Source organism: Camelus bactrianus, chromosome X (genome assembly GCF_048773025.1).
Source record: "Camelus bactrianus isolate YW-2024 breed Bactrian camel chromosome X, ASM4877302v1, whole genome shotgun sequence".
NCBI lineage: Eukaryota > Metazoa > Chordata > Mammalia > Artiodactyla > Camelidae > Camelus > Camelus bactrianus.
Window position 1 is genome coordinate 99,627,821 of NC_133575.1, and position 9,956 is coordinate 99,637,776.

A 9,956-nucleotide genomic window follows, 5' to 3' on the forward strand; every position below is an offset into this window, starting at 1 on the left:
CTGACACCTTGATTCAGGCCTCTAGCCTCCATAACTGTGATACAATAAATTTCTGTTGTTCTAAGCCACCTAGTTTGTGGTATTTTGTTATGCTAGCCCTACCAAAATAATAAAGCTGTTTAAAACATAAATAAATAAAACAACACAAAAACTTTCAATTTGTGTGAGATATCAGAAATAACACTGGACTAGGAGTTAAAAGACCTAAATTTTGTCACAATTCTCTCCTGATTCACTGTATGACATCAAGCAAGTCACTAGAACTCTGAGCCTAAGGTTTCCTGTTTATAAAATGCAAAGATTAGTTTACATAATCACTATAGGTACTCTTAAGGATGACATTCCTCACCATTAATATAACTCATTCATTTTACAATTCTGAAAATGTTAGCATGGGGCTCCAAATTCATATGATACCAGTAAAAAGTATTGAAATATTTTATAATCAAATTAACTCCTTCCATCTTGAAGCTCTTTTGCTCATCTTGAAATCTCACTGGAACTAAAATCACTCCCATTTCTTCTTAGCTCCTATTGGAAAACAAAATCATTCCCCAGGCTTTGTGGGACATACCATAGTTTGTGACACACAATACATTTGTGAATTAAACTCCACTTGTCCTTTCTCTTATACCTTGTAAAGGTAGAAACTCCCTTCCAGCATTGTGTTAATATAAAACCTATGTGAGGCCAATAACTATGCCTCATTTAACCAAATAAAGAAAAATAGCACTGCCCTAGTTCTTGTTCTGCCTTGTATTCAAAGATGCCTTATGTAATGTATAAACCATTGGTTTTGATATACATTGCAGAAATCTTGACCTGATTTCCCCTTTGTTATTAAAAATGTACAGCATACTGTTGCACAACACAGTAAGTGTTCAAAATGACCTCCCCCTCCCATTTCTACGTTTTAAAGATTTGGAGCATAATACCCTTTCCTTTATGTTTCCTTTACGGTTTTTCAAACTTCCTTTCATCTCTCCTGTGGTCCTTTCTCTTTGCAAAGAAAAGTCATTTGACCCTCTTGACACTGGCAAACTCCATTGTAGCTCAAGAAATGGAGTATGGGTCAGTTGCTGAATTGTACACATGCCATAAAGATGTCTTCTTTAATAGATAGCTCCATGTTTAAATTAACTTCCAAGATCACCACAAACCGGCAGAATGTTTTCTCACAGGCTGACTATTCAGGAAGCAGTTTTAACTTTAGCTTCAAAATAATGAACTCTTCTAAGTGCCAATCATTGGCTTTTTGGCAACTCATTAAGGTTTCTATTTAGTAGCTTGCCTGTTGCACTTAAGATTTTACAACTTACTGTTGTTAATTTGTATCAAAACATTTTAATCCTGCAGGTATTTATAAAATGGCATTTTCAATTTCATGCTACAGTAGTTAGCTTTATATTCATTCTTTCAGTCACTCATTCATTCAATATTTGTTGGGTATGATGTGAAGTTTCATACAGACTGAATTTTTACAAATTGAACCACATTCCAGTACAAATCATGAATGGCTATTCACACAAAACCTAGAGTGGGTCCTTCTGTAAAGTAAATAATAATTTGATAAAGAGATACCTCTACTTTAATGTATGAATTCTACTAAACATTTAAAGAAGAGTTAATACCTATCCTCCTCAAATATTTCAAAAAAATTGAAGAAGGGTAACTTCCCTTGTTTTTGTTCTACAAGGCAGCATTACTGTGATACCAAAATCAAACAAAGACAGTACCAAAAAAAAAAAAAGAAAATTATGGGCCAATATCCCTGATGAACATAGATGTAAAAATCCTCAACAAAATACTAGCAAACCAAATTGAACAATACATTAAAAGGATCATATAGCATGATCAAGTGGGATTTATTCCAGAGATTCAAGGATGATTCAATATCTGCAAATCAAACAACATGATCCCATATTAACAAGACAAAAGAAAAATATCATATGATGATCTCAACAGATGCAGAAAAGGCATTTGACAAAATTTAACATCTGTTTATAAAAAAAAAAACTCTCAACAAAGTGGATATAGAAGGAAGAAAGAAAGGAAGAAAAGAAAGGAGAAAGGAAGGAAGAAAAAGGAAGGAAGGAAGGAAGGAAGGAAGGAAGGAAGGAAGGAAGAAAACACTAATTTGAAAAGAAATGTGAAAAAAGAAAAAAAGAAAAGATTTGTGCACCTCTATGTTCATAGCAGCATTATTTACAATAGCCAAGATAATGAAACAACCTAAGACTCCATTCATAGATGAATGGATAAAGAAGATGTGGTGTGTGTGTGTGTATATATATATAAATATTACTTAGTCATAAATAGAACGAAATCTTGCCATTTGCAACAATATGGATGGACCTAGAAAGTATTATGTTATGAGAAATAAGCCAGAGAAAGACAAATACTATATGATTTCATTTATATGTGGAATCTAAAAAACAGTATGAATGAACAAACAAAACATTTTGTGTCAAGCTCACATAGCTAGTAAGTGGAGAAGCTAGGACTAGACCCTGGAGGAGTCTGATTCCCCAAACCAATGCTCTTTCCCCCAATCATCATGCCTCTCCCTGGTCTCTAAAGCCCAGCAGGAGTGTGAGAAGTTGGGATTTCCTGATGTCTAGTCCAGTGTCTATTCACTAGACTACTTCACTTCCCCAAAGAGTGATAACCATTGTTTATGACTCTAACATAATGACCCTCATTCCATAAGTCACACACAATCGTCATGTTGCTTCAGAGTCATGCTTCATACTTTAATAAATCTGAATGGGGCATTTTTATTACTTTATACATTGAAGAGGTTAGCAAAAGGAGACATTTCTTGAATAAAGCTCCCAGCTCCCTTTGCATTTTTTGAAGCCTGTATTCTTTCAGTTTGAACTACATAATGCAGTTCCTTCCAGCAAATACACTTCAACTGCTGAAGAATCTACCAAATGTAATTTTGTTCTTTGAGTGTTCAGGGTAATACTTTGCATCCTATACATTTTACTATCAGTTGATGAATTCTAGCTTGTTTCAAGACCTCATGTGTTCTCTGAATGTATGTTCATTTCGGGATCTTATTATTTACTCAATCCTTGGATCAGCCACTGCACAGCACTCTGGCCAGACGCTATACATCATGCCACATCCCTACTGGGAATGAAAACATTCAACAATGTTCAGTTTGTTTTGAGGTTCTTTTCCATTACAGCCCTGTAGAAGACTCTAATAAATGTGTTTCTACTATGAAATCAGTTCTTCTCTGTAAAGGAAAGGGGACTATTTTTCCTTAGGTGAGTTTTCCTAGAATATACTACTAACCTACAGGCAATCAACTCATTCTGAGTTGTGACCAAAATTTATTTTTCTGGCAATAAAAGGGTGAACCTAAGGAAATATTATCACATAAAAAATGCCTCTTTAAATACACAATTTCTCCTTTTTTTAACAGAAATAAATGGTGAATGTTTTAGAAATGCAAACTTTATAGAAAGACATGTTGAAATTGCTTTAAAAGAAATCAACCAAACTATGAGATACCTAGTTTACAACTACACTAATGCAAGTACACATAGAAAATATTGTATATATGCTTTTTGTAATATGGATTTTCAATCCTCTTTCCATGCAAGTCATGGGACTGGTGTTCAAAATATTTAGCAACCAGTATGGCACAGACATCAGCCAATCAAACTGGAGGCCAACACTGGCTCTAAGGTAGAAGCCCAAACTCCTCTGCTAAACCACAAATTAACTATTTAGTTGCTGGGCAGTACAGAAATCTTGGGGTTCCGTGAGAGGGATCAGGTCATCTGGGGTTGGGGAGGCACTTGAGGGAAGGAATTATTTTCCAATCACTAAGAGGTATTCAGTGTTTTAATAACCAGTACAGCTGGTTATTAAATAGTTACAGTAGTATACTTGAATTTATATTTTAATATTATTACTGAATTAATAAAAATAACCAGTATGGTGGGTGCCATCTGGAAATCAACTCTGCCAGTCAATAAGCTGTACTCAACACGTTCATCAGTGCCTGCCAGGCCCCAGGCCCTTTGTCCAACCCCCCTACCCTGTGCCCCTGCTGCCCAGGCAGCCATGTTATACACCATATTACTCAGCCCTTCACTGACCACAGCCAACATGACTCAGGATGGACTCATAATCCAAAGGCTGAAAATCCACAGGCCAGCCAGCAATGCTTTTTGGCCTGACACAAAAAGATAACCTGGCCAGCCAATCAGATTTCTAGTCTTAGAAATTTGAGTTTGGAGACAGAAAAAGACTGATGCCAGAGCAGCTAGTCCTTTCCTGGCAGGAAATGAGAGTGGGAAAAGTGATCACTAAATCCACAGAGGATGGGAGGAGCTAGGGTTGGTCACAAGTGGTGGTGATTATTCACGGCAGTGAGTATGGATTATCACAATCAGCACACAAGGAAGGATGGCAATCCATGTGCTGGGAGGGACAGAACACAGGGAGACCTCTGCTTCGGGTTTAAAAATATAGGGGTTCCCAGGAACACAAGTGACAGATGACCAAAAGAAATTCTCCTAGATTGAAACTACCAACAAAACCCGACTTCTGCTTGACCACCAGAGGCCTGATTCAAGCACCTTAGAATGGTGGTTTTTAAAGTGTGATTCCCCGACCAGCAGCATTGACATCACCTGAGAACTTGTTAGAAGGCACATGCCCACAGAAGCAGGAACTCTGAGGGTGGAGGTCAGCAGTCTGTGGTTTAATGTGCCCTCCAGGTGATTCCAATCCAAGCTCCAGTTTGAGAACCTTCCCAGGGGCAGTGTCTCCAATTGGTCGGATTTACTGGACAAGAAACTCCTCTGGAATACATATGTGCCTACCAGTTCCAATATAAAATTCACCATCCCCAAGCAGCTGCACGATGCAGTACATACTCTGAACCAGCAATCATAGGCCCCAGAATGGCAGATTTAAAGATGCCACCTAAAAGTTATAGACACTGAGTCTGATAAGCAGCTTTTAATGTGGTCTTTTCATGTTACTTTTAGATGAAACCCAGTTATCTTCCTCCTGGAAGTCGGGGGAGCAGGTGTTTGTGGCTGAGATATAACAGGGAAACTGTTTTAGGCAGAGACAATTTTGGTGCTGCCTATAGGAGAAAGGTTGGTGTATCAATGCGCAAGAAACAAACCATAGGGACATGTCAATTACTGCCTGCTAGCCTACTGCCTGCCTGTACCCTCTGCTGCTCATGCTGCCAAGTTTTATATCACATGACCTTGCCCTCTAGCTGCAGGGTGTCCCCCTGACCCAGGTATAGTCAAGTCAATCAAAACACTTACCTACAATGTGACCTGACGTTGAAGATGATCTGTAGTCCTGTGATTCTCTCACTCGAAAATCTGAAGACTGAAGCAGTTAGAAATGACAACTCAAGCTTACCAAGAATGCCCGGAGGAAGAGAAGGACCTATGAAGGATCACAGCAAGGCAAAGTAACCACAAAAGCAGAATGCATTGCACAGCACGAGGTACCAAGAAACACAATCAAGGAGGCCATCCATTAAAGGTATAATCACGTATAGAGAGAAGCAGAGATACTGAGAGAGAATGACAATGTCAGAGACAGTGAGAGAGACATCATAGAGTCCTGGGAGAGACGGAAAGCTTAAGTGCCTGGATTCCTGCTGGCTGGCGGCCCTACAATAGCCTCCTTTTCAGGTTTGGACAGTCGGAGTAAGTTGCTAGAATGCCTGAGGAGGGGGCTATTTAAATTAGTTTGAGTGTAAGAGCAGGTGAGGGCGATTAACAGGAGTCCAGGAGAAAGACAAAGACAATGAAAGAAACAGAGAAATACTCACAGAGCAACAGAGACCGAGAAAGTTCCTAGGGATGCAAAGTTTGACGGGCATTTTGTCAGAGAAGGGATCACGGCCACAGCTCTTTCTCCCAGGAGTTTAATCTTAAGTCCAGTTAAATGAAGAATGAATGAATGAAGGCACAAATTTTAAGTGAACATGTAAAGTTAATGACGTTTGTCAGGATGGACAGAGGGGACTCTGGCCAAAGCCCAGTGGCACAAAGAACAACAAAGCTTCTGGGATCAAAACACTATCAGAATAGAAAGAGGTGACCCCAGTGGGCCAGACCTCGCCCCAAGCCAGTCCACTCAAAGAGGAAGACAAGGAGTGGATCTGTGGGGCGGCAAACCCAGTAACCAAGCTCACCCAGCTCTTCTGGTGTCCTGAACAAAAGTTAATGTTTCTAAAGAGCTCAACTTTTTGAATTTCAGCCCAGTTTTTGATAGCGCACCTTTAGTCAGTGGTGGCCTGGGTGAGGATCTCACCGCAGGGCCAGGGAAGTGATGGGAGTGGGAGTGTTCCACCCCAGACACCCCAGATTCAGTCATAACAGATGACAGCGTGCAACCCAGCACCAGCAATGTCGACAGTGGATCACAAGGGATCACAACCTTGCCAACTTCAGTGGCAGCAAAAATGGCATGGAAAGCCAGTTCCGAAGCAAACAATTTAGGTTAGCAAAGGTGGACGTTTCCAGCCTCAAAAGGGCTTATCTGAATTCTGGCCCAGTGCCGAGAGGAGCAGCATGAGCAGCCTGGGGCCTTGATAAACATGTGGGACCTTGGGGCATTCCCAGACAACACTGGACATTTGCTCTTACGGCCTATATTCTGACCGTGCCATTTTGACCCCAGGACATTTTTGTTCTGAATTTGGCTCTTTCCTCAACCTAGCGTATGGACTGTTCAGGTTAGAAGAATTCAATTGTACTAGGAGTTTAATACCTCTATTTCAACTTATAAAAAATTTCTTTGAATGTATAAATACAGATTTGACGCCTTGAAAGCAGCTGAGCGCGGGACAGGAACATCGTGTTACAGAGTAGGTACATGTTGTGTTAGGGTCTCTCCTCAGAGCACTCCTGCTGTACCAGTTTAGAGCAATGATAACCCGGAGGGTGATGCCGGAGAAAGGGAAAAAAAAGGCAGCCTCGGAAATCTGAAAGCCGGCCTGATGCTCACAGCCAGGCATGTTCTTCTTCTATTGGACATTAATCGGTTCACATAATACCAGCTTCAAACAAGGTTATCCTGAGAATGTGAGACAAACAAAGCCACTTCATAATTTTGTCATAAGCACAAAATCAAGGTCATTATGTCCCAAACAAACCACCAAACACCATCCGCTCTCGGCTAAAATGAGGAACTGCTATTTCTTTATCAGTTAGAGCTTGATCCTCTGTCTAGCTGGCGCTGTCTATAAAAAAAGATTCTATTGAGATACCCAGTCATAGAATCGTCCCTGATTTCTGACAGCTTCAATCTAGAATGAACCCTCGCTTCCTTAGACGCTCCCTCCATCACCTAACCAAAGCCCAAATCCTATAATAGGCTCCTTTTACTCTCCTCTCACTGACAGGCCCCGTGGCTCCCCATGGTGTGTATTCACTCTCCCTGCAGCAAGTAATAAATGCAACTTGTTCAACTACTGGTGTGTTCCTGCTGGGCTTTAGATGAAGGGCACTGCCATGCCCCTAAAATGCATTCCTTTTTCTTTTCACTGAAGTATATAATCAGCTTACATAAAATGCATTCTTTTACTTGATTTATCTTTATTGTTATATTTATTGAAGTGCATGTGCTTTGCATTAAAGGTAGGAAAACAAACTTTCAATATCATTTTTATGATTTGGGGAGAGTAACAGAGTTTTGTATGTTGCATGTACAATAGCTACAAAGAGTTTAAGGAGAACAGGTAAATATTCATAACTGTACTGGGAGAAACTGCCTAGTTAGGTTGTATTATGATAAGTAATGTTAATTATTAAATCACTTGAGTCTATTTTAATGGAAATTTTGTGCTGTTTTAACAAAATTGGTGTCAATTTGGAGGCTCAGGGGTGCATAACATTTTTCCCATTTAAAGTAATGGTAATTGCAATCTTCACTTAGGAGGATTTGCACCAAAGGAGACTGCCAGGAACAAACCACAGGGGGAAAGATTATATTCATAAGCTTTGGATGTGCAATAGCATAGATCCACCCTGAAGAATGGGAAAATTCTGGAACACCTGAGGGAAGTTGTTCACAATTTCCTCACGGAAATAACCAAGAAACTAATATCAATTTCCAAGGCATAATGAATATAACTGTTAGAAGTAATCGACACAAAATAAAATGGTCAATGTCTAAAACGGCACATGGTAAAATTTATTAGAAATAAAAAAAGCTGAAAAAATACATGTCATTTGTAACAATGGAAACTGAAAACTGACCTGAGAAAATTTAGACCTGATGGAAATAGCCACAATAGAAAAACATGACAAGTTGTGAAACTGCACAAAATAAAATTTGTTATTAACTCTAATTTTATGGAAAAATCACGTTCTTAAAAAATTTAGATCTGTATAATTTGACCCAGGGAAAAAGACTTTGATAAAAAAAAATAATGTCCACACATTATAATTTACAATGCAAAGAAAATTTTACTACAAGAAATAGTTTAGTGATAAAGCAAATCCTTATTGTAAACTTAAAGTGAAACTAATCAATCCTAATGAAAATACTTTCCGTAGAATAAAAATACAAATGAAGAAAAGTCTGTACAGTTTAGAAAATCGATCAAGGACTTTAGCTGGCTTAAGGGAATTTACTTCAATAAAAACTTGATCAATAAAAAGGCATCAATGTTGGGGTATTAGCTAGGATACAGCTCCATATACCAATGACAACAAAAATAAAAACAATAGCTTAGCGGGGATGGGTAATAATAGCTCAATGGTAAGTGCCTGCTTAGCATGCATGAGGTCCTGGGTTCAACCCCCAGTATCTGCATCCAAAAAAAAAAAAATAGAAAAAGATAACCAGGTGGATATAACTAAAGTGAAAAACAAACTTCATCAAAGTTTATTGAGAAGTGTTAACTTACTGGGGGAGGGTACAGCTCAGTGGTAGTGCGAATGCTTAGCATGCACGAGATCCTGGCTTCAATCCCCAGTACCAGCACTTAATAAATAAGTAAACCTAATTATTCACCCACTCTGCAAAAAAAAAAAAAAAGTGGCTTAAACAGATGGGAAACTATTTCTTTCTCCAGATAAAGAAGTCTGAAAGTGGGAGTACCCCAGGGTTGGTCAGGCAGTTCCATGGTCATCAGGGACCCAGGCTCCTTCTATCCAGCTGCTACACCATCCTTGATGTGCATCCACATAACTCAAGATCTTTTTAAATAGACTCTTGTCCAGGAGATAATTTGAGCTTTAGGAGTGATGGGAGGCAAACTAAGAAAGAATTAGGAAATTAAGCAAAAGAAAAAATCTTGAGGTCTTAGAAATCAGGATGGGCATATATAAAAGGAAAAAAGGACATACCTACCAACATATACCCAGACCTAACTGTAATCAGCTATCACAAATGTAAGGATGGCCAAGAATCCAACTGTAAACAATATAGCTAACACACACTGGGGAACAGTAAATGGAATACCATGCCGATCTTAGGAGAAAATGGGTAAATTATCATATTTTGGCAGTGCTCTCATATGGCCAGTACAAAAAGTAATGGCATTTGAAGACTTACAGTTGATTCGAGGACAGAGATAAATAAGGTATCGATCCCAATTAATGATGATGGTCACATACCAAATAGTCTTGCAAAGGTGGGACCTTATTCAAAGATTTTTTTTCTGTCTTGGATATAGCAAACAGGCTTTGGCCTCTACCTGTGAAGGAGATACATTAGTTCAAAACTGTATGCACGATGGGAAGTAGACAGCTGGACATCAATAATACTCACCATCAACCTCCCACAGATATATGGAGACCCTAAAAAATAGACCACATAATTTGATAGTCTTACATATGGACAAATTCTCATATCTATCTCACAAAGAGAAGATCAGAAATTAACCAAGCATGTCTTGAGGGCAATATGGAAGGCAAGGTGGAAAGTCAAGGGAAAGATATAGCTTG